The following is a 26,565-nucleotide window of genomic DNA, read 5'->3' on the forward strand; positions in this document are numbered from 1 at the left end:
TGAATAGCATGTGTCACTAATCTAAATATGTAGATAAGTATTCTTTCATCTCATACTAGATTTCTTCTAATAAATTACATATTGAATTAATGCTAGAGTATATGTTAAGCTCATCAAAAACATAAAGTCCATCTCACCTAGACACCACAATCACCACATAGATTTTACATTTGAGCCAATGAGTACCTAGATATAAATGTTTCTGTGATCCAAATTTAGGGCACATTTAGAGTGAGGTGAATAACACCTTAGAAGCAGAAATTCATCTTTTCTGATTATAAAGGAAATCTGGGATAACTAATTCAAATGTAAACACTGTAGGTAACTGAAGCTTAGCTAGAAGACATCCATTCATGGACATTGTAATTGAGACTACTTTTCTACCATGCTGCTTGCTCTCATCACTACCATATCATATATTTAAATTAGTGAGCTTTGGAAGCACACTAAACCACACATTTTTCACCCAGGGCAGGATGTCTTCAAATACCAATTTTATCCAGGTCTAAATACCCAATTACAATTTTTGAATGTAAAAAGGTATACTACTCTGCTGGGGCTTTTCTTCACTTGATTGACTTCCACCCTCCTGATGAAAACCACTTTTCAAAAGTAAGTATATATTACCAGTCAGCCTTGCGACTAGCAAGCCCAGAGTCATTGATTGTCCCTAATAGTAATTGACCCTTTGGTGTTTGGCAGCAGCTCCATTCCTGGGCAACTGCCCCACTGCCATCTTCAGCCAACAGCAGACTCCAAGCAGGATGGCGCGAAGAAAATCCTACTTCTTTCCCTTCCTCATCTTCTGACAGCTGGACAATGTCAATATACCTTTCAGATTTTGTGTTTTGCCACTGGAATTAAAAGGGGAGTTTACAATTGATTAGCCATTACTTAGTTTTAATGACATATTTGTTACATTAAATGAAACATTTTCTTTAGGAAAAAAAAAAAAAAACAACAAATTGAAAGACTAGAGCAATGATCAATGAACAGGTAACACATACAGAAAATGTCAAACTGGCGGAGACCATGCGATAACAGTGACCATGCTTGGCAGTAAAATGAAATTAAAATTGTATCTATTGCAGTGCAGAAAAGAGAATGCCTTTTCAAGAGTGTCATATTCCTGAGTGTCTAGTACACCCTTTTTCCTTTTCCTGTCAGTCGGGGTGAAGAACTGAGACATACATACAAGGTAAGAGCAGTGAAGAGTTTTCCATGCTCTGTAAGTATGTGGGAGTATTTAGGCACTAACAACAGAACTAGCAATTGATCTCTTAATAGTCACAGACTAATCTTAGATCTCAGAGCAAGCATATTCTAAGGATGGAATTTAACACTGAAAATTGCCATGGATTTTAGATTCAATACACAGATAATGAAAAGACAAATGGATATTTAAAAAAACATGGGCATGCAATATACAAATCAAAATATTTACCTTGATTTTTCTCCATTAGAATGGCTATGTAAGTTAATATCTACCTATATATTTTAAATACAAAATAAAACCCAGATATGAAACAATGTGAGCTGTTAGCAAGGAAAGAAACCCAGCTTCTGTATAAAAGGAATGATTATGTTCTGTATTTTGTAGCAGCATTAACTTCTTGAGTTGTAACAGAAGAAAAAAGAAGGAAGTAGGAAGAAATTAAGAAAATAGAAAAGCAACTTAGATAAATATAATTTTCCTGTTTTACATCTGTATTAGCTGCCTATTTTATTTGAAGGACTAAATATTTATTTTACTAAAATAAAAGTAATCAATCATGTCTGGTGACAGAACATGCAAATTTTCTTTGTTATGGCTTCAAAAATTTTTAGTACTAAGAATGTCTGTTTTTCTTATGTCCACTGGTGTTTGAAAGTTTCAAACAATTGCAGTGAGTATTTTTTCTTGTAGTTTTAGAGCAAAAGTTAATCCTGCAGCTAGGCTCACCCATCAGACACACTTGCCTATATAAGGCATATCCACAAACTGAAATATTTGGTTTGAAAAAATTAATCTGTTCATTGAAAAAGCAGCAAGATAACCACTCAAGTATGAAAAAGAAGTACTATTATTTCATAGAAAGATAGACAGGAGATAAAAAATAATGCTTCAAATTATTTTTAAGAAGAAAAGCATATGGCATACTCTATCTTACCACTCATAGAAGTTAAACTGATTGCAATTAGTTGATCTAATCAGGGATTCCTGGTCTAATTCATGTGTGTTTAAAATATCTTAACTGGCAACAGCTGATATCAGATCTGAAATTCATTTAATAGTTTGAGTATCATTGTAGAATGTAATGGTTTTAATAAAATCCTGCTATTTTTAACACATCCTCTGCATTATCTTAATAGTAATCCTAGATAACCACAATATGTAAACCATGGCTGCAGACAGTACCAACAAGCATAATCTGAAGAAAGCAAGTGAACACTTTAGCACTTTATTCCAGGGAGATAAAAATACCTTATGGGGGGAAAAGTATTCCTTTATTTGACATTGTGCTTAGAGACAGAACAAAATATTTTTGGCCCTTGTATTTTACAAATGTACAAGAAAAAAGTAATAAAATATCTTCCTTATCTCACATTTTCACATTTTACTGTAAATTATACTCTTTCTTGGGAGTAATAATAATTTGGGGTTAGATTGTGAAAAGATTTAAGCCCTGCAATGTCTAGCATTTTAAAGCCTTTAAAGGACTTTCTGCCTTATGGAAATCCTCTATTCTGCTGCCTAGGCTTCTCATAAATGCTCGGAGAAAATTTGGTCCCAAGAAATAAGGTAAATAACAGGGATAGAAGTTCACATCTAACGATAAGATCCATTAAAGCAGGTTGCAGAAGGAAACATTGAGCTACTTAAGACACAGTGGAAACAGGGCTTGAATCCGGACATTTAAGTCCCAATGACGAGATGCCATTTCTGTACGCTGCTTCCTGACATCAGGTGCTTACTCCAACATCTCTGAAAGAACATGGCTAGTAGAGAAGAAGAAAGTTTGTTGTTCTGTCCCTCTTTTTCTCATCTGTTCCCTCAAAATTTCTGCACAGTACAAAAAATATCTTTCAAGGAGAAAGGTTTCCCTTACTACTTCCTGTTGAAATTTTTTCCCCTCCATAAAATGAATATATTTTTTTTTTTGGACTAACAAACATAAACAGCTTCCTTCCACTATATAGCTACTCCTTTGAACAGACTAGGTGTCAGTAAACAAGCACTCTATATGTTAAGTGTTCAGTAGAGCATGTAATCAAAGTTTCTTTCCTTATCCACTAGCCTGTGAAGTCATGCTTAAATATTGAATACTGAACATATAATCACTTTTGAATGAGTGAAATAGCTAAGCCAGAAGGAACTACAGTGCTGCTTTTCTTCACCAGGTTGCAGAACAGAAAGAAGCCTAGTGTTAACAACACTAGGAAACAAGGATGGGATAAATTTTTACACAAAATCTAGAGAAGAGACTTTCTTTGCTTATGAAGCTAGAATAAAAAAACATAACCTTGTGTGACTTTCTGTCAGCCAGCAAGTGTGCTGTCAATGTGTACCAAAGTTAGCCTTACAGGTAATGTGGAAAAAACCATGTCTGTTTTTGTTGCTGGTAATACCTAAAAGCAGTGCCTACTCATGGAAGGCTGAGGCATTCTGAAATTATGGCTGCTGAATATGAGGTTTTAAAATCTAAATTTTAGATAACAATATCGCAGAACGGTCAAGACTGGAAGGGAGCTCTGGAAGTCATCTGTACCAACTACTCTGCTCAAGCAGGACCAGTCACCTAGCTATTTGCTCTAAGCTCCTAAAGAAGATTCAGACACCTAAAGGAGTTTTTCAGATAGATTTAGGGCTTTATCCTAGCATGTCCTTTTCCCAGCTAGTACCATCCTATTAATTTTTTAAACACACATCACATACTAGTCTTTTGATAACCATCTTTTTATTCCTTTGTTCCTAAAGGCTTGAAATTATTAAATTAACCATATATCCATTCAGAAATAACAAATATACAGAAATAATGTATTACTATTCCTTCATTTTCTTTTCCAATTCCATTTGATTTCTCTTATCCTAACAGATGGCACACCAATTTGAAGTTATTCTATTGAAACACATTTGAATCATGGCTGAAAAGCTGTTGTGAAATTAAGTAATTGATAATCTGAGGCTGAAATCTTGCTGTTCCCTCTGTAGTACTCTGCATTTATATACTCTCTGCTCCAAATGCTAGGCTCAAAATTTTCAACTGATATGACCAATGGATCAGTGGTTTTTTAAAAAGCAAATTTCAAGCAGAGAAGTGTCCAGGTGATTGATATGTCAGCAGCACCCAACCTTTTGTAAGCCTTTGAGGAGACTTAATCACAAGTGTAGAGCAAACACTGAGGTTACCAGACAACAAAAATGTTCTGGATGTTTACCCTGTGTGAGACTGGAATAATGCTGGCAAATCACAGCACAGGTTTTGGTCCGGTGCCTTGGAAAAACAGCTACTGCCTCCTTGCCTGTGGGCAACTCTGTGGCCATAGCTTATGCTTGGTTTCTGTCCACTGATTGTGAGATGTTGCTTCAGCTGACTGGTCCTGAAAACAAGAATCCGGGACTCAGCTAGATTTCAGGGACACAGAGGCACAGTTTCAAATGTGCCTCTGATAATGATCAATAACAGTGATGTTGGCAATGAAAGTAGTAGTAGTAATATTTTGAACAAGGGCAATCATCATTTGGACATAAAAAGTAAGTGGTGCTTGGACCATATCACAGCTGTCTTTGTTTCTCAACTATTCCCATCTATTTCAACTATTTTTGACAGCTCTGTAAAACTCCTGCCCCTGGCTTGTTTCTGATTTCCATCACATGACAATCTAAGTTACAATTCAGTTATTTCTTTATGATCAATTCAGTGCTTATTTATGCTTTTTCTTGATCTTCTACCCCTAAAAAGTCCTCTTGTCTGCACTTTTTAGTATTCCTGATGAATGAATGATCCAGTTCAATACAGGGTTTCAAAGCTGAAAACTTGTCCTTAGCTGACAGAACTAATGTGTTTTATTTTGCTATCTGTATTCAGCAGGACTCGGAGATTCCAATGATACTGTACCTTACTGCTTTTAAATAGACCATGGAAGATGATGAATGACTAAACCTTTAGATTTATTCTTTCTTTTCTTTGCAGGGAACAAGGAGATTGCAAAGGGTCTTGTCTCTACTGCTAATTCAACTTGTCCATAACATATAAGTATGGAAATCAAGGGGATAATAATAAACCAGGTCCCTTTCAAGTGCTGATGGTATCTGGTGGTATTTGAGGTAGCACAGCAGTACTATGGATGAGATGTGAATGGCTGAAGTAATAAAGAGTATTTCCAGGTGTTAAGCAGAAGTTTAAGGTTAAGTGCTGTGCTCATGACAGCGCATCCAGTATCCTAGTGCCCTAATGCTTTGATGTGCAAAAGCTGGGAAAGACTTTCAGTCTTTTCCTTTTCCTTTTCCTTTTCCTTTTCCTTTTCCTTTTCCTTTTCCTTTTCCTTTTCCTTTTCCTTTTCCTTTTCCTTTTCCTTTTCCTTTTCCTTTTCCTTTTTTTCCTTTTCCTTTTCCTTTTCCTTTTCCTTTTCCTTTTCCTTTTCCTTTTCCTTTTCCTTTTCCTTTTCCCCTTTCCCTTCCTGGAAGACCCAGGTTACAAAATCAACTGACGTGGGACAGTGAGGCAGTGAGAAATTAGCATTATTTAAAGCATAGCAAGAATAGACTTAGTCTTAATTTTTGTCATTTTTGTCTCTTCACAAACTATTTTTTTTTTAATCAAACTTTTTGTTTGCTGGGGTTTCCTGGGGTTTTTTTTTGGGTGGGAAGGAGAAGGGGATTCCTGGGATTTTTTTTTTCCTTCTCTGAAACAATGGAGCTTTTTTTTGAAGACAAGAGCTCAGTAACTCATAAGGTAGTATATAAAATGGAAGGGAGAGTCAATATTAGAAAGAGAGAATAAACAAAATAAAAGCAGGGTTTTTTTGATATGAACTACAAATAAAGGATGTAGATTACCATTTTAAGAGATATGTGCGTCTAAAATTATTTATTATCATTTTATCCTAGATAATGTGTCAGTCAATGATGTAGGAGAAAGTGGCACCTTCTAATTCAAGAAGTTTCTACTGTTATTAGCATGGAATGGTCAGGGCTGACTAAATATGACCTACTGTCTCAGAAAGCCCCTAATACAAATTTTTAATATTTCCATCTTTTAAATGCAATTATTTTTGTATATCTTTTGGAGACTATTTTTTTTTTTCTTTTGGTTGGGGAACAGTAGGAGAAAGAAGCAGTTAAAATAGGCAAAAGAATATGCCACAATATGAATTCAAAAGTGTCATTTGAAATTAACCAGGAGTCCACGCAGACTGATCTCTTTTCATTTGTGGTGACTCCTAAGGAATGCAATTAAAGAGGCCATAGTACGCTCAGTTGTGTTCTAGTACTGTGGTAAGCATTTTGCATCTGTTCCCATAGCAACAACACTGCAGAAACAAGTTGCTCAGGCTACAGTCTCTGTCACATTGGTATGGGGAAGCTCTCCCTGGCAGGCTAATAACTATAACTTTCGAGGTCTCAAAAGGCATTGTTTAGAACTGTGCTACTAAACAATGACATACTTAACAAAGCCTTAAGGTACCAAAGAAGGATGAACTGCAGATGGAATAAACATATCTCTATTTGTAAAAATAATTTGGTATTTCTAGTGACATCACTTTAAAGAAAAACAAGATAATTTTGCTGGCTACAGACACAGCAGCGATTTTAAAATACCTTGAAATTCTCATCACCTGGAAAGCTGCAAGAAATCATAAACAGTAGAAAATGACTAATCAGACCCAACTGATGCTGTTTTGTTAAAATAGCATTTTAATGCTATTTTGTTAAAATAGCATTATCACTTATGGCACTATTTTTTGGCATGTAGATGAATGTTAATTGGTGATAAGAGTTCAGATTTTTGTAATGTACAAGATAAAAAAAATTCCACCCTTTGAATACATTATGTGAACTGAGGTTCAATCAGATACTGACATTGTTTCCTCAAAAGTATGCAGTTTATTAATGTCTTATCAAATGTTTCTGCTATGTTGTGTTAGAAAGGAAAAGAAAAAAGTACTGTGTGAAAAAACAGAAGATAAAATAAAGAATTATAAACATATGAAAATGTAAGTATTTACTTCTTATTTCTTATGTGGAAATCCTTCACATTAAAACTGCAGAGATTAGTTGTTCTACCTAATAGTTCAATAAGACATACCAAATTAGAATATATTTTCTTTTCTTCTTCATTCCATAGTAACAAACACAATAGTTAAGGATGCAAAACAGTTTTGGATATAGCCTCTAATTTTCACACCCACATAATATTTTAAATCACTGCTTTTAGGGAAACTTTGTACATTGTTCTCTGTTCAAATTAGTTTTTGTTTTGTTTGCAGTTCTTTTAGGTTTAATGGTACTCCAGCCAGCTATCTACAAGTAAAAGAAAATTATATTTGTAATTTTAAAATATTAACTGTATTTGTTTTAAACGGTCTGTGTAGAAACATCCAAAATATTATATAGGACATTTTAGCCTAAATCCAAGGAGGGAGTTGAACTTATCCTGGCAGCAAAATTAGGTGGGTCAACTAACATGCCTAGCACTTGCTCCATAGGAATTTTCATTAGGACTACTTCCTCTCTTAAGATTTTTAAAAATCACAGAGACAGCCAGTTGCCATGAAGGCAGACAGCTGGGAATTAGAGATGTGCTTTTCAGTTGTATCTGGGCCATATAAAAAAGAAAACTGTATTTTAGGCATTTTTTTTTTCTATTCAGCTCCAACTGGTTGGCATAAGCATGATTCTCTTTGATCCAACATCTATTGCAAATCCTGCTCATAAGTGCTAAGTCACTCAGAGTCACGTCTTCAGAAAAGGACACTTAATTACAAGCTTCTGTTTAAAATTGGTCTTGTGGACTTGAAATGTGTGGACTTGAAAACCAATGAAGCTTTATGAGCATGCTGTAATTATTTTTACTCAGATAATGAATTCTGATCAAACAGGGATACAGGACAAAAACATTTGCAAAAAATTTTGTAAAAGAGCTACATAGAAATAAAAACATTCTATTTTAACAGTTTGCTTCATTGCATTTCTAGAAATATTTGACAGACACGTGCCTGGTTGATGTACTGGTTCTTGGGAATCCATTGAGTTCTTGTATTTGCTTGTACATTGGCAAAGATAAAATCATCCTTTTAAATTTCAAGACAAGCTCTTCAGTTTTCATACTGTTTAAGATGAGTCTATATGATCTTCCAAAATTAGACAGAGAAACATGTTCTGTGCTGGACAGCTAAAATCTTAGCTAAACTCTTAAATATGAACAAACAAAAGCCATCAGAGATTTTATTCTTAGGGTAACAAGTGTATATTAAAAATGTTTTCCACTTTCAAAGTACTACCTCCCTCAGAACTAACAAAGTTCCATTTAAACTTTCTAGGATTTTTTACTGATAAATCCATAATGGGCACTCAAGCTCTTAAATTTTGTATTTCTTCCAAGATCTTAAAATATAAGTAATTAATATATTTGGGGTTTTTTAATTATTATTTTCTTGATGTTTTCAGTTTCTTTTCAGTATAACTGGATTTCTGTTTAAGGATTTTCTCCACAGGTATCAGGACTTGCAATATTTCATCACAGAGGCTAAAAGACCCTCAGGCTCACTGAGTGCAACACTTTGCTACTCTTCTCTTAGCAATACTTTTTTCTTATAGGAAAAAGGATAAATGAGAGGAAAAAATTTCTAATTACAGTTGTAACTTCTAAAGAGAAACTGTTTAAGATTGTCATTCTGGAAGGTAACTTGATTAAGAGAAGCTGAAAAAGTAGTCTTCATACTTCTAGGGCAGGAAAAATTCTAAAAAAGACTAAAGAGTTCAATCAATTCAGAGAAATATAAGGGTATATTTTCAGAGACAGTAATCAAAAGCAAGACTATTAAATAGTATTTCCTTTAAAAAAAAAAGTAATAGCACAGCTAAAACTTAGTTAACTACAGAATCAATATAGGAAAACTATCAAGAGATCAGTTTGATTCAGTCATTCACTCTCCATAGAACTCAGATAAGTGAATGAGAAATATAAAACATAGGATTAAGTTCAGGTTACTGGGGAAGAATTAAAAAGTATAGCACAGGTGTGTAGAGACAAAATTATAAAGAAAAGAAAAGAACATAAGAAGAAAAAGAGGCAACAATTAAGGAGTAAAGAAAGTATCACTATATCATCCTAGAAGGATCATTGCAGTCAGAAGCAAACAATGGGCCAAGGAGAGGCTTGATCTGATACTAAATCACTAACTAATAATGTGTAGCCTCTTTGTGACTGTTTTCAGTAGGATTTACTGCTGTCAATACTAGCAACAATTTTAATTGGGGTAAAAACATAATCTTAAATAAAGAAAATAATAATTTAAAAGGTCTCAGAAATGAAAATGTATTTGTAGTCATCCGAGTCTTGTTTAGGTACATAAAGCAGTTTCAGAACTACTGGCATTGTCTAGAGATGAGAAATTCTTCAGACAACTGAAGAAATGCAACCTAGTACTTGTATTTAATAAATGAAAAAATTGAGTAAATGGCAGTTCTGTTAGGAAGAATATGGAATTAGAGGATCACATACTACACAATCATCAATGAACCTTTGCTCTGTAAAGGAACGTAAAACAGCAGAATAGGTGTATATACATATATCTATATATCTAAAATCCTGCTTGACTCAGCATCTTCCAGTCTGTTCCATTATTAGACAGAGATAAACGTGGAGTGCCCAGAAGCAGTATGCATAAGACAGAGCAAGACATAGATGCAGGTACTCAATTTAAGTGCTATCAGTAGTGCCATATTTAATATTTTTGCTTCTTTCAAGAAAAAAAAATAGTGATGATTTATGAAAAAGCATTGTTTTGATCATTTGGTGTGAAATAGATACATGTTAACAATAGTATTTGTGGTAGCAAAACAGTTTTTAGGCAATAAAGTCTCAATTAGAACATTTAATCAAAAGAATGTAAAGAAATTTTGGGTCATGATTATCTGGTTTATTTATTATTTACACAGAGGATTTACTATGTAAATATCAACATTTCAGCTTATTGTTTAGACTTCACAGGTTATGCAAGCAAACAGGTTTTTCTTAGGCAAATTCATCTTGTCTAGATAAGCATATTTAAAACACAGCAGATTACCAATGCTGTAGAGATGACTCTTTTTCTGCATTCATGAAATGATAGAATGCTTTGGGTTGGAAGGAGCCTTAAAATCATCTAGTTCCAATGCCCCTGCCATGGGCAGAGGCACCTTTCACTAGACCATGTTGCTCAAAGCCACATCCAGCCTGGTCTTGAGCACCTCTAGGGATGGGACATTCTCAATGTCCCTGTTCCAATATCCCACCATCTCCACAATCTAACATCTAATCTAAACCTACCTTCTTTCAGTTTAAAACCATTCCTCCTTGTCCTGTCACTACATGACCTTGTAAAAGATCCCTCTCAATCTGTCTTGTAGCCTCTTTAGGTACTGGAATCCTCCTATAAGGTCCCCCCATAGCCTTCTCTTCTCCAGGCTGAACAACCCCAACCCTCTCATCCTGTATTCATATGAGAAGTGTTTCAGCCCTCCGATCATCTTCATGGCCTCCTCCTCCATGGACTTGCTCCAAAAGACTACATCCTTCCCATGCTGGGGAGCTTCAGGGATGGATGCAGTACTCCAGCTGGGGTCTCAGGAAATTGGCACAGAGAGGGAGAATCACCTCCCCCTGCCTGCTGTCCATGATCCATTTGGTGCAGACCAGGATACAGTTGGCTGTCAGGGCACATTGTCAGATCATATATACATAGACATCGTTGATGTCCTTACAGATATATAGACATCTATATACTGTTGTAGGAAAATCATGGACACATTTTTAAACGAGTGGTGTATTCTTAAACTCAAAATGATTTATTCCAAACGTGTTCAAATGAAAGAAACATGGAAACTAGTTTTTGTAGTCCTCAAGGTCTTCACTTGTCACTTCCCAATGCAATGTGTGGTTTTACCATTTTGTTTTTCTTTTTTTTTTTTCCACTAAGTGCTAAATTTAACAGTAAGGGAGAGAAAAAGATACCTGATTCTAAGGGGGTTTTAGGGATAGTACAACAGACAGCTAAAAGTCGGGGCTTAGTGCATATATTGTACTATGGAAAGCACTTGCCTGTGTTGACTGTGAAGTGTATGAGGGAGTGCACTGGATCCCTTTTCAGTTCTAAGAAACCACAATTCACTGAGAATTTTTTTTCAAGGTGCAATATCATGTACTGTACCAGAAGGCATGTTAAGAGAGTGCTCCTAACCTCTGCCTTAAGAGGCAGTGAACAGTTAAGAGAAAAGGACAGACATTAAAACTTGCAGAATTCCCCGCTACTCAGCAAACCTTTGCCAACCTGACTTATGTAAAAGCAGACTGACCATCTAAATCATCAAAAGAATTCCCTTACTTTCTAAATCAGCAGTCACAGAACGACTATTAAATACACCTCTGGGAAACTTAAGGTTTATTGATGCATGTTTGATGTGAATTTTAAGTACAATTTGTGCTACATGTCCAGAATACTGGACTGATATGCTCTGCAAAAAAAATCTTCAAGACCAAAGTTTAATTCTGAGGTGAAGGCTGTTTTGAAAGACAGAGGTTTGCTTTTTGGCATGATCACCAGAATTAAGAGTAACATCCTTTCCATTAGGGGCCTGAAACCTACTCTGAGCAAAATGCATGGTTGCAGTTTCCCATACCTTCTTTAGGTGACTGCAGGCAAAAAAGGAAGAAAGAGTTTGGAAAGAATGGGAAGTCTTTTTTCTGTAATGCAGACTTGGACCCTCAAGTGACATACCATGCTATACAAATATTTAGATTAACAGAGATGCATATACATTCAAAAGTGCTATAGAATTTATATATTTCCTTCGAGTTTAAGGCCAGTGTAATACTTTGAGAATTAGACATTGTTGTAATTTCACTGATTCCTAAGGGAAAGCCAGTCCCTAGCCTCTATTAGAAAGAACACTTGTTAAGTGCTTTCCTGTATTCAGAGGAGGATAAATTTATGGCTTGTGTGTCACCTATCATCCCAACCTCAAGTACCAACCAATATCTAGCACTGACATGGTTATTCTCCCCACCAAAAGTATCCTTATACATTAAAAATGTGACAGAAATGTAACTATTGTACAAGACAAATGTTTCTTCTTTAATATGTATCATAAACAGGTAATGGCAATAAAAAAGGATTGAAAAAGAGCAGATAGCAAAACTAGAATTTGGAAGAATTTAAACAAGTGTCCTTGTTTTCCTAAGTTTTGTAACTCTCATAAACGTGGAGGAGTTTATGCTCATTCCAAAACATTAAGGTCTGGGGAGGCTAAAGTCTCATGGCCTCCCTGTGATGAAGCACTATAAAAAATTTAATACAAAAAACATGCCTTGATGCCAAAAACAGTGGTAATGCTGGTCCACATATATTTGGCCTAAACTGGGTTGTATTATATTAGCCACAGATACATTCTCTTAGCAGTATTTCATAGTTTTCACACTCTTCAGAACAAACACAGACATACAGACTCACAGTGGAGCAAGTAACATTATAAAGTGCAATAGCACAGAGCTCTAGCTTTTCTGTGACAGAATTTTGCTAACCTCTTGCCTAACCTCTCCTTTTGTCAGCCAACTATCTAAACAAAGTATGAGGGAAAAAGAAACAAGTAACAATGACTTGTTTAGCATCAGAAGAGAGTACGCAGCCCTGTCATCATATTCTTTATTCCTGGAAGTTCAATTTGATGAAATGCATCACAAGTTGGCACAGGAAATATATGAACATTATCGTTCTTCAACTCATACTAAAATTGGAACAATTGTGACTGGTGTATTGGCTTTTGTCTGTCAATTGAGAAAATAAGACTTGAGTTGAAGCAGATGACACTGATGAGTGTTGCTATGGGCACATTTGACAATAAGCATGTTATAATGGCTCAAGTTCTTGAATGCTGTCAGTAACATTTAAAGTTACAGGAGTTTACTGATCTATTGGAGTTGCAAACAGAAGCATTTCTGGATTTTCGCACCAGCACAGTAAAAACAAAAACCTTAAGCATCACTTTTTCTGATGTTCAGATGACACCAGGGCCAGTTTTTAAGATGATAATGAATGGAAAATAGCTTGTTTAGTGAAAAGTGAAAGCTGTTACAATGCAAGAGCTTCAGCACACTGAGCTAGTGGTGCACAGTGAGAGGGGAAAAGAAAAAAGAGGAAAGAGCTACTTTCATTTTACAGTATGGAGCAGTGGTTTTCCAAATAAAACTGAACATATTTTATAAATCTGGCAAAAACCAGTATAAGGGTGTTCTGACATACAGGAGCACTGATGGTTACTTCTGGCTATTGCATGTCTTGCACGATTATGATGCTCTGAAATTACACAATGACATTTTTTCAGGGATGAGAGGCCTCATTGTAGTTACCATATCACCAGCTAACATCTCTAAATTAATTTACTTGGACATAAATAAAATAGAAAATTTTTGAGACTGAAGAAGCAGGAGTTAGAAATACCAAAAGCTAGGAGTTCATGAAGTGTTTGATGTGTTCATTGCACAAATCAAGACAAATCCTGAAAATCTGCTTAATAAAGCTGTTGTGCATAGCACATCTCGAAAAAAAAGTTAGCATGTTTTGGTACTTGAGTTAAATATGTGGAAAAATGGGGTTTCCTGAAGAAATGTAAAATTTTGTTTTGTCTGACTGGTCATTGTTTCAGTATGTATCTATATACTTTTCATTTTTTAACTAATCCTTCCCTGAAGACGTCTTTTTTGAATGAGTTTCCAATTAAATACTAGCTCCCTTGAAGGCTCCTAGAAGACCCACTATCCTGAGCCAATGCCAATATATAAAGAATATAGAGACATCAGAAGGTGTACTCCTGAGTAGTTTTTTGGTAGGTCCTTTTGTTTACTGATTAGCTGTGTTTGGAAGAATGCTTGCTCTCAGCTCTCTGTATGTCCTTTTTCGTTGTATTCCTTTCATTGGCTTTCACAGAACAGAACAGAGCCTTTCCATGGTGTTTATAAAAAATATATTTACTATTTTCTCCACAAATCAAATAGTCTCAGAAGAAAAATGGCAGCTTGAATGGCGCTAAACTGCATGAAATTATCTCCCAATTACAACATAATTCAGAGTTGCACATCAAAAAGTGGTTGCTCTAAATACAAGTTTATGAAAAAGTTCAATTTCATGTTTAAGTCTTTCATTAAACTCTATTTTCTTGCCTTTCTAGCCTAATAATAACTTAATGAAAATAAATTTCAAAATTGCTTTAGTGTATGCAGGTGGATTGTTTACAATGATTATTTTCCAATAACGGAAAGCTTAGAAAAACTAATTACTTCTGCAGCTCCCAACCACATTCATGAACCACTTCATAAGTGATCAGAATTAGGGTGTGGGAGCAGAGAGAAATGAGGAATACACAGAGCATTGGCTTCATTTCAGTTCTTGGCTTGAACATTGAGGCAAGTGGAGCAAGCAACCCTGTTTGCCCTGCCATGGGCAGTACTAAAAAACAACTGGAAAGCAGCGCTCCCCCAGAGTCTTTTGCAGTGCGTGCCAACATTGGCATTATTGGCCCATCATTCTTACAAGTTGTGTCAGATTTTCTCATACCCAACAGTCTCAGCATGCAGCTAGAGCTCCCATAATAGTTGCTGCTATGAAGCAAGAGAGAAAATTGGGCTTCAGAGACACTGTACCTCTCAGATCACATTTACCAGTGCATTTTACAGGACAGAATCTAGTTCAATAGGTACATTTGCAGTCATGCAGATGTGTTCCTGGCAGCTATAGATTCTACAGAGCTTTTGAAAGTCGGGCTTATTATTTCATAGCTGCTGTCTGGAGCTCTGGATACTGAAGGAGTGAAGGGAAAATGATACAGACCTAGCAATGGCATTTACAATAAGCCATTGTAAATGGCTACATGATAGGTACAGGTACATGATAGGACTGCAGCTGAAGGCAGAGACTTTAAAAACTTGACTGATGAAAGTGAATGAAATCTGGAGAGCTGACACTGAGATGTGACACCAGGAACTGAAAGACGTCAGAAAAACTGAAAAATCAGGTCAGGAACAGCTAAAAGTTGTGGACATGAGACGTTAACAACCTCTCAGAATGGGCAGTCAGGGAATTCAGCAGATATTTGAAGATAAAAAGAGAGGCTGAGGGAACAGAACCCACTGGGAATTTAAATATAGGCAGTACACTGGGGAGGATGTGAAGCAATTAAAATGTAATTAAAATGTTGAATATACATCTATAAAATAATTTAGAATAAAATATTAATGAGGACACAATTCTTTAATCTCTTTAATCTCTGAATGCCTAGAATTCAGTTGTCACTTACAGAAGTAATTCCATTGCTCTTTTTAAAGCAACAATACATTCTTAAAAAGGAAATTTTATATGTGATTAGACTGCTATATTTAGTTTTTAGTGGGCGCAGTGCCTGTAAAGATTCAGGGGAGCACATTGACCACTCATTGACCACCACATGTTTTTTACCAAAGACTAAGTTGGACACCTTTACAGCTGCCATCAAAAGACACACTGGGCAGGTTGCAAATTTTTTTCACCTAAGTCATTGCTCTTAACATAAAGCAGTATTGTTAGCATGTCCACATTTTGTCTTTCCACTAGGTCATTGTCTCTATTACTTTATTAATGTGTGAGATTTTAATATGAAAGCAACATCAACAGAGATAAAAAGGTGATTTTCAGCTGATTTACAACCATTTGGCAAAAAGGATCTATGTAAAAGCAATAATTATTTAAATTGGAGCTAATGCTGGTTACTTAGTGTTTGTGAACATTACATACATTAATAGAATATTTGCAAAAGAGAATAATGCTTTTTCAGTAAGGTACTTCAGCTGACAAGAAGATAGATCACCTTTCTATGTTTTATCAGATCATAGATTCTCACGTCTGTGTTAATACAGCACATAGATCAATGCAATCATCACAAAACAAGATGAAAATTAATTAGAACAACATGGGTTTTGAGCTTTACTGCAAATTTATTGTTTGATAACAATGACTAATAAATTAATTATAATAGTTCCCAGATATGGTACCTGAAACTAGAACTCTAGTGTGGCAGACATTGCAAAAATAAGAAACATACAACAAAAAGTAAAGGCTGTTTGCAGAATGAGGCTGTATGAAACTTCATATTCTCAACTGGAACTTCAGACAGTCTTCCAAAGGTGGCCTCAGCAGTATGTCCTAAGAACATCTATGTCTTGCAGAATTTCAATAAAAGTAAAAAAATGTATTAGGTTTATAACAACTATAGTATACTTTAACACTGCATAATTCTGGGTGGTTAAATATTAGTTTTACCTGGCCTACTGAATGACTCACAAAAATTCTTATAAATTCTAATTTTATCACCATGTTAAAGTCGGTATACTTATGTTTGAACAGGAAGATTAGCATAAAACAAATAATAAATTAAATAATATTATATTTTAATAATAAATAGTATCACTCTTACCATTTCTTACCTTGTGAGTACTTGGTTTTGTTTATTTAATGTCTTCTGTATGTGTTTGGAAAAAAAAATTCCAGATCGTTAAAGTGCAAAAATAGATATTCCAATAAATGTTATCATATTAACTTCAAAATACTAAGGAACGTTAGGTCCTATATGAGGACCTTCCTTGTTTATGAAGTGACTGAAACAGAGAACAGGTTGGCATGCAGAAAAGAGAGGAAGCACACTAGAAAACCATCTAGAAGTTAACCTAAATATATATGTCTATATCTATCTATATCTATATGTATATCTATGTATCTATAATCTGTCTATCTATCTATCTATCTATCTATCTATCTATCTATCTATCTATCTATCTCTATATCTATGTAATAATCTAATGTATTTATAACAATAATATTTATATATTTTTATCTATTTATATCTATCTATATATCTGTACCTTCAATGGGGGTTCGCCAAAAACAAATCATGTCAGACTAATCTAACTGGTTCTTTCTATTTCAGATTAACAGACTCATGTAGATGAGAAACTCTAGACTTTTGACAGTCTTCAATGATATTCTAGTAAACAACCAAAGCAAACATTTTCTAGAAGAAACTGTTTAAGTTTGGAGTAAAACTGGTCAGAAAATTAAATTTGGTTAGAAAGTGCCAGTTTTTCACTGTTAAAGTGGAGAAGTTCAAGGACATAGGTATTCAGTTGCAAACAGAAAGGATAAGAGACAGCTGGCTAAAAAATGACCCAAGGTGTAGTTGCATATATGGTATTGAAGTCAGGTTCTTATGAGTAACAAAGACATATAAATGAAAATATGGATTCTAAAGTAGGTAAAAATCAGTAAACTCTTATCTGGAGTACCATGACTATCGTACTTCAAGAAAGATTTGACCTATTTGAATTAAGAGAATAACAGCAAATGTGATAAAGGTCTTAAAAATATTACTTACTAAGATTAACCCATTTGGTGTGATTCCTGGAATCCTCATAATCTCTTGCCATTTTCCTGTTTCCCCTTCATTTCCCTTACTGGGATTCCAGTTCCCTTCATTATGTACCTTCAGGCAATTTTCATCACCCCTGCTTTTGCCTTTTTTTCCCTCCAGGCTATACATTGAAAAAAATTTCTCATCTATTCTCATTTTCAGTTCTTGTCTCATCTATATTTGGTTATTATAGTCACCCACATAAATTTTTCCTGAGTATCTGTGACTAAGCAGATTTACTGAAAACAGAAGAGAGTGAGATGGTCAACACAAGGTACTCATAAAAGTAAACACAAGGACTTCATAAAAGTAAAATCTCAGGGCATGTGAAATCTGTTGAGGGTTTTTGTAAATAAATCACTGTTAAGTATCTACCAGGAAATTACCATGTAATTGGTAACACAATTTGTAAAGTTCTTATAGAAACAAAAAAACATTCATTCCTCACTTCCACATTCCCAGTCCCTGCTGACATGGTGTCTATTTCTTGCAGAAAAAAAGGCTGGCCTCATTTTTATATGTCAACGAAAAAAGAAAATTAAAATTCAGCCTGAGGCAGTTACCTGGCATAAAAAACCTTGACTCAAACTATTTAAGTTTAGCAACTTTGTAAATAACTGAAAGCAAAGACATATAATTGAAGGTCTTGAGCAATCTTAGTAAAAAGCTCATGTCATAAGCTTGATGTCATAAGCTCTACGTATATTTTTTCCTTAATCTAGCTGTATCCTATCCTTCAATTCTCCAGCTGGAGGATCATTTCACAGATCTTTGTCATTCTAAATAAAGTTCAATGACAAGGATTTTGTGAGAACAGTGGGTGTTTATAAACAGAAGCTCAGGGAATAACCACGATAGGAGTATTTTTTCTTTCATCTCTGCTATTATAAGAATTTTTTTTCACTTCTGCCCCATAAGACAATTTTCTTTTTGTAAGTTAAGTCTACTAGTTTTCAATAACGACCCACTGCTGTAGTCCTAACAAAACAACACTAAGAATGAAGTGCTTTTCTGACACATAGGGAAGAATAATTATTCCAGATATTATACAGACATTAATGTAGCGGAGAAAATAAGTGCTTTTTTTATTGTCTCTTGAGCATAGGAGTCTGTGCAGGCACAATTAAAACTGAGACTTTATTGTTCTGCTTCTCCTGGTGCTACAGAATAGAGAATGAGTACAGTTGTGGAGTGGTTTGCTTTCTGTCTCTGGGTGCATATTCAGGGGGAGCTTTGAACTTTATATTCTGAGCAAGGGAAATAAGATCCCAACATTTCTATTAGCATTTCAACTAACATTTCTGTCTTGACTAAATGGTGTTATTTATCTTTTTATTTGGTGCTCTGACAAAAAAATTTTGTTGTTTGTACTTCTATTCTTGCCTTGTTCTGACAATTTTAGCCTGTATAACCCGTGCCTTATATAGTCCTAATGACAACAGTACATGTATCCTACACAAAGGTAAAACTGTAAAATGTAATTTTGACAATTTCTGTAAAGATGTTATACAGATATTAGATAATTCCTGTAAATCCATTGCAATTTCTACCAAGGTCAATATTTAGTTTTTTGCCATCACCGTCAATAAATTGAATCATACTCTCTTGACTACTAGTGACTGCTATTTCTTCTTTCTTTATTGTTGCTTTACCATTCAACCCATGTAAATATACAGTCTTGCAATGCTAGAAATAATTGTGTCTAATGTGGAAGGCAAACTGTTCTAAGTCACACATCAATATAAGGAATTTTTGACCTTTTATGGCCCAAGAATGTCTTCAGCCATCTGCAGCATCTATGGGGAGAGGTCAGAAACAAAGACTTTTCCCAAAGGTGACATTCTCACCTTAAGACAAAAGTTGAACTTTATAGGCTCAGAACTGTGCCCTCAGAAGTGCCTGGGTCCTGTATCCAAAAGTGATTCATGGAGATACTTTATTGTCTGAAATACTAAGATTGGGCTGAGAATATGTATTAAAATTGTGCGTACCCTTTAATGAGGAAGTAGTAAACTTCCTTGACACTAATTGGAAGGTTGAAGAAGATGATATTGAGGCGGTATGAAATTATCAGCAGGATCTACAGCTCTTTACAGTCATACTATGAAAAATGGAACCATGCTCAATCTTTACTCCGTATGCAAAATACTCAATGAGCATAGGAATAAGATCTTAATGGACATTCTGTTGACAGTTTTTCCCATAATATTATGAAACCACTTGTAAGAAAACCAAAGTCTGACTGAAAGTTCTTGGGGACCTTCTGAGACCATAAACAAACTACAAAAAAAGACAAAAACCTTAGGCAAAATTTACTTCCTCCAAAGAAAAAGCACCTCTCTTTAATTTTTGTTGGTGACTCTTTTGATGGTTTGTGTTTGGTTGGTTTGTTTTGTTTGTTTGAGGTTTGTTGGTTTTTCTTTTCCTTTTACTGGCAAGGAACTTAGTTAAAGCAAAAACATTATTAACCCAAGTTATGCATTTCTTCACCTAGAAAGAGAGAAAAAAAGATACATTCCTGGTGATTTCTTCTCATTCTACAATCCTGATGGAGGGTGCCCATCTTTTCTGAGGAGAGCCATAAAGCCTGGGTAAAACAGAATAAGAACAGAATGAATCACCTAGGCAAAAAAGGCGCAATCCCATCAACTGCAACAAATAGTTAGTGAATATTGTCAATAGCTCCCTTGTTGCTCAGTTGTTAAGCAATTAACGTGGAACTTATAGGTTATCTAAAAGCCTCTCCTTTACAGTTTTACTCACAGTAGGACCCTTAGTATTATTTGTTCATTTATGAACCCTTTCCCCTCTCCTATGGATCATTTATGAAGACTACAAATAAAAGAACTCACGTAAATGCACAGTGGATAGCAGGTTTTGAATATTTGATACAGGCAACTTTCTAGATTATTGAAATGGGTGCTAGAAGTTTTAAACTATAAGTGAAGTACTGAGAACATAATAATGGTCAAGATTATTATATCTTCTACCATTATTAACAGTTTCAGCCAAGCTGTAAAACATGTTGTTTGAGGGAGTGAAAGATGTTTGTATGGCTGTATATTTGTAAAACACTCTTCTTAATGGGCAGTGAGACACTAGTTTGTAAGCTCTTACAAGCAGCTATTAATCTTGGACTGAAGTTCAGAAACATTGCTGTTGAACAGCAGCAGGAAAAAATGTTATTTTTTTACCATTGCAATTCTGCGAATAAAAACCATAGGATTAATATCTCAATATATAGAAAGAGTAGTAGGGATGCAAAGAGACATCCATAAAATGGAAATAAAGATAGAGATAAAAGAACTTTACAAAACTCTACAAGAAATTGGATCTCCACACTAAGTCATTCACAATATTCTTTATCTCTGCAGGGAAAGGGAGAGGGAGAAAACAAGTCTTGGTTAATCTACTGCTGACATTTTGCTTTTCAGAAGTAAAAGACTGAGATTTGGGGACATGACAAAGTGATAATTTTGCTTGCTACATGTACAGTATGTGTATAGCAGGCTATTAAAATTCTGCCTAATCAGTATATACCATTTTGGACAGTTCAACAAATATTGTATACTATTTGTATTTCTAAAAAATACATAATTAGCAAAATTTCAAATCAGTAACAATTTTTAAGATCGTTTACAAAGCTCTGAATTATTCTATGCTTGGAAAATTTGCTTTGTTTTGTGGAAATTATATTATTGTCTCATGGGTTTTTGCTTGATTATTTGTCTTAAGAAATTTGTCCTTGGTGCATTCACTTCAAATTGAACTCAAGATACAAGGTTACTCAATCTTTCTGACAGAAAGAATTATGTCTGTATAGAAAATGCCACTATGTATATCCAAACTGAGTTGTTGTAGATAGTGAAGAAGATAAATTAATAGTATTTCTTAATGCTGAAATTATGTCTCCTTTCTTATGGTGATCTTATTGCAAATAATCATCAGCCTCCTCTTCTCAAAATGCAAATTGACATTTTTTGGTATCTAAATGGTCATTTCCTAATCACAATATTATAAATAAACTGACACATCAAAATGAAAGAAGCATTCTAACAAATCATATTATTAGCAGTTATTAAGATTCTTATAAAACTGACCCTTGGAAAAAAAGAAGCAGTTCTTAAATATTGAAAAGATGGTGTAAAACTAAAAATGCATATTTTTATGATCTGTGCTATAGGTCCATGTTGAAATAAACAGCTTATATTGTTAGCTTGTTTTATGTCAAGCACTATAAATATATATAACTAGCAAAGACATATAATTGAGTAAAATCTTATCAACTGTAAACATATCCAGTGTTAAGAACAAATAACATGTGAATTTCATCTATGTATCACAGTAGTAGTATTTGTACCATTTTTTTACAAACACTTTTAGCTAAAGGCATCCTAAATTTACCACTATAATAATTTGAGTAATTATGTATTAAATTATTGTTGAAGAATCAGCAGATTCCCAGTCCTCTAGATGAGAAACAATGTTTAGGAAAGTGTTGCCTGAAGAGATTTGGTTTAGACCATGACTGACAGACTTTCTTCAGTTGTAGGTTTTAGATTTGTTAAGGATGTTGAAACCTAAATCTCATGTCAAAATCTTTACATTTATGATGTGTATTCTGAATTAAACAATAACGAAAAATATTGCCACCTGTCACAATTCTTCAGGCTCTTGTGAGAAAGATGCTCTCAGTCCATCTTCTTGTCATGGTTTGACACTGGCACAATACCAGTGCCCCCATGAAAATGCAATCTCTCAATTGAATGCTGTGAAATGCAATCGAGAACAGAGCAAAGCAGGCCCAAGCTTAATAACAAGAAAAAACTTTATTAAGCTACTACTACTATACTACTCTAAAAGAAAAAAGAAAGGAAAAAAAACACACACAGAAAAATCAAAATGAAAACCTTCCAAAGCATTCCTTCTCCCACCACCCACCTCCAACAAACCACAGTGAGACACAACCTGGACCCCAATCAGGTTTCCACCCTCCAGACAATTGATTCTCAGTCCATTGAGGGAGAGAGGAGCCCCTCCTGTGCCACAGACCCCTGCCAAGAAACATAGCTGCCACATCCTGTGCTTCCATGTCACCACATGGCACTGCCTGGAGAAAAAATTTGCCAATTGTTACCCTCTCCTTTCCATGCACAGTGCGCTCACCACCAATGCATGGATGGACAGATTGCTTTTAGGATTTTTCCTTTCGAGGATGCCCTGCCAAGAGGGGAAAAACAACAGTTCAGTTTTTCATTTTTGGGACCACAGTCCCCCCCAGTTTCCCCTGGGGTCAAGGGTCCAAGAACAGAGTCCTTCTTCTCTTCTTCCTCTCTGAAGACAGGGGGCACCACCACAAACCTTCCTAACTTTTCTCTGTTCGCTCCACTTCTGTCTTTTCCCAGCTGAAGCAGGTCTCTTTGGCTCACCGTTATCCTCCTAAAATACAGTCTCTCTTGGAGGAGATTGGTTCAGTCTGTGGCTACCAACAAAAAGTCCAGCCAAAAGCCACTCCATCATCTCCTCCCACCTAGAATTTCTCCTTCTAACATCCCACGGTCCAAGCTGTCTCTCTTCCTCTCTTTCAAACCGAGGAAGAAAAAATTTCACAAAGCTTTCATTTCTCAGGAAGGGTTAAAAGTCCCGACTCCCAGAGATGGCTCGCTGCCCAGGCTCCAGCTCCCACAGCCCGGCTGGGCACCTTGCGGCCCCCCCCGCTCTTCTCCTTCCCCGCGGTGAACTGCTGATAAAACCACCGCCGTCTCTTTCTCTCTCTCTCTCTCTCTCTCTCTCTCTCTCTCAACTCTGGCGGGGGGGGGGGGGGGGGGTGGGGGTGGAAACGGAGACCTCCCAGATTTCTCCACCCTTCCATCTGCAGGGAGCCAGGACTGGTTCCAGCCCCTCCACCCTTGGGCCTACCTCCGAAGGCCACATGGCTCTTCCCTCCCACACCCAGCTCGTGGCCGGGCAGAGGAGAGTCCTGCACTGACCGCTGACCGGAACCAAAGAGAGCGAGCTCTCCTGAGAATTCCGCTTTTAACCCCTCTGTGTTCTCAGAGGCGTGTCCACCTTCAATTGGTCAATGTCCAAATTGACCTCTCCCTTCCGGAAAAATTCTTTTTTCCGTGTCAAACCACGGAAACTTAGAAACTTATAAACCACGGACACTTCTTTATGCCTATGTATATTGAAAGGGCTGCAACAAGGTTTCCCTTCAGCCTTGTCTTCTCCAGAATGACACCAGCTCCCTCAATTTTCTTGATAGAAGGGGTGCTCCAGCCCTCTGTCTGTTTTTGTGACCCTCTTCTGGACCCACTCCAAGTCCGTGACTTTATTGTACTGATGTAGTACATGATTTAGTCATCTTTTCAAGAGAAAAGAGCAAAACTTATTTGATGACTCAAAGAAGTTGTCACCAAATATCTGAAAAAGGTACATTTCAAGTTATCATTAATGCTTTTCATTTACAGGCATATTCACCACAGTTATTGCATCCCAGAGCTTCAAAATAACAGCTTCTAATTGTTGATATTAATCTTTGAAAAAATGCACACTTTTATGTCTGACTGCTGCATGGGTTAGATTTATAAACATAGCTGCTTCAGAAACAGTAACTTTGGTCATAACCAAGCCATTTCTGTCAAATGTCCAGATTACCAAGAGCTGTGCAAATGACCTCACGTTCAATAACACACACTTGAGGACTGCTCTCCTAAGGCCATAAAGATAACCAAGTGTAGTACAGTCACCATCTTGAAACCAGAAAGCCTTTAGCAGGATCTTTAGAACTCAGATTTATCTCTTTGAAGCAGCAAACTTTAAACTGCTTTGCACAAGTCTCTTATATTCATGGAAAACAGAAGGTTTTATTACTTAGTCAGTCACACCAGAGCTACAAGAAGAAATAACAAAGTATTTTTAAATTTTCCAATATTTCGAACAGCATCATCATATTTCATAAATGAAATGCAATTATGTTCTCATTCCATCAAGGCATTAGGAGGCACATTCTAATTTTATGCTTCTAAATATGGAGGCCAAAACCACGTGCCACACCAAATGCTGCATGGGAACTATGACAGGCCCATAGAACATGAGCCCACAGAGCACTTTCTGGAGGGATTTCCTCTTAAACAGTGTTTAAGCACCGCTTCAGCACCGCTTCTTAAAATGCCTTCAATTTCTGCACTGCTGTGGGTTCTGCACTGCCCTGGCTGGCAGCTCAGCACAACACAGCTGCTTGCTCACCCTCCACAGTGGGGTGAGGGTATAAGTGAGAAAATAAGGGGGTTGAGATAGAGATTTCATCAGTAAGCCAATGCAGGCATATCTGTTGGCAGGCAGATGTGTGGATATTTCCATGAAAGTAGGGCTCAATCCTTAATAACAGTTGGGAACACAAATGCCACCACTTCTAACACCTCCCCCATCTATGTAGATGCTTTTGCTTTGCATGACATCACATATTATGGAATACCCCTCTGTTCGGTTGGGGTCAACTGTTACTGCTCTATCTCATCCCAAATTCTTGTGCACCCCCAGCTTACATGCTGGCAAGAAAGTGTGAGAAGCAAAACAAAAGGGCCTTGATGATGTGTAAAGTACTACTGCTCAGCAATACCTAAAACATGAGTGTGTTATTGATGCTACTTTGGTGAAAAATCATAGCCCCATAAAACTATGAAGAGTTGCTATTCCATCCCAAACAAAACCAGTATTCTTAGTAGGATAGAGTATGAGAGTAGAGAGCGCTAGCCTAATAACTTACATAAATTGCTCCCTTCCAGTGTGCTTGTGTTAAAAAATTCCAGTTTCATGTTGTTGTCATGTGCATTTCCTTTTTCATAAGTAGCATGGTCACATAAGCTGCCCTTGCACTTTTTGTGCATACAGCAACCTTTGCAGGTGTGTACTTTGTGCCTTAGGTACTTTTAGTGCTTTTTGAATAATAATGCAAAGATTTATAACTACACAATCATTGCTTCCCTTGTCTTGAAACTTCTCTTGTGCTACAAACTGTGAAAAAATATATTACTTTCAGATTATGTAGTCTAATCTGCTTTTTCACCATCAATATTCAAATTTATAACTGCCAATCATTATTTTGCAGAATCATAGAATTATCTGAGTGGGAAGACTCCTCAAAGTTCATTGAGTTCCAGTGCTCCACTATGAGCAGGTATGGTAACACCTTCCCACCTTCACATCGCTGCAGTCTATAATTTCTCTTTTTTTTTTACCCTTCAAATGCAAATTCCAGTCTGCCATCATGCATATTTACGAGATGTGCCGGGATCTTTCTCTAAACTGTTGGCTAACATTCATGTTATCAACATTGGTTTCTCATAAACTATAAACACCATCATACCTTGTGGAGTTTTCTGGAATGTTAACTTTTAACATATACCGTTCTGCTTTGAAATTTCAGTATATGCTAACACTGTGTAATTTGCACTAATAGGACCACACTTCAAAATGTGGTAGCTGCAAAATATGCAGCTCTACATGCAGAAAATCTACATTGATACCCCTCTGAAAATGAATGTGCAAAGAATTGGGTAATTATTTGCAGATAAATTTTATACATAAGCTGGATGCAAAATATTAAACATGGAACTCAATCTCAAAAAAATTCTTGCTCAGATGAGAAATAAGCTTACAATTTGGAAAAGTTTGCATTAATTCCTTCCCCATGTCAAAGCGTGCAGCCTGGGTGGCTTAGGATCATAGCACGGAAGAGAAATCAGCTTCAAAGGACTCTGACAAAGACTGGATTAGACATTAGGGAAATCAATACCACCCACCCACATCATGTCCCAGATAATACAGCAGAACTGGGAGGAAGGAGAAGGGACTTATCTGATGTGATAAACTTATAAACTTCTTGGATT

At 36.0% G+C, this 26,565-nt stretch overlaps 1 long non-coding RNA gene across 5 annotated transcripts in view; it reads left to right on the plus strand.

The window, feature by feature from the left end:
- Positions 1-26,565, plus strand: part of LOC115490928 (uncharacterized) — a 162,540-nt gene that overhangs the window by 38,842 nt on the left and 97,133 nt on the right. For all 5 annotated transcript variants that reach the window (XR_012052627.1, XR_012052628.1, XR_012052625.1 and 2 more), the window contains exon 2: positions 25,785-25,853. This is a non-coding gene — a long non-coding RNA (uncharacterized lncRNA). The remainder of the gene's footprint in view (positions 1-25,784; positions 25,854-26,565) is intronic.

This window comes from Taeniopygia guttata, chromosome 1A (assembly GCF_048771995.1).
Source record: "Taeniopygia guttata chromosome 1A, bTaeGut7.mat, whole genome shotgun sequence".
Classification (NCBI taxonomy): Eukaryota; Metazoa; Chordata; class Aves; order Passeriformes; family Estrildidae; genus Taeniopygia; species Taeniopygia guttata.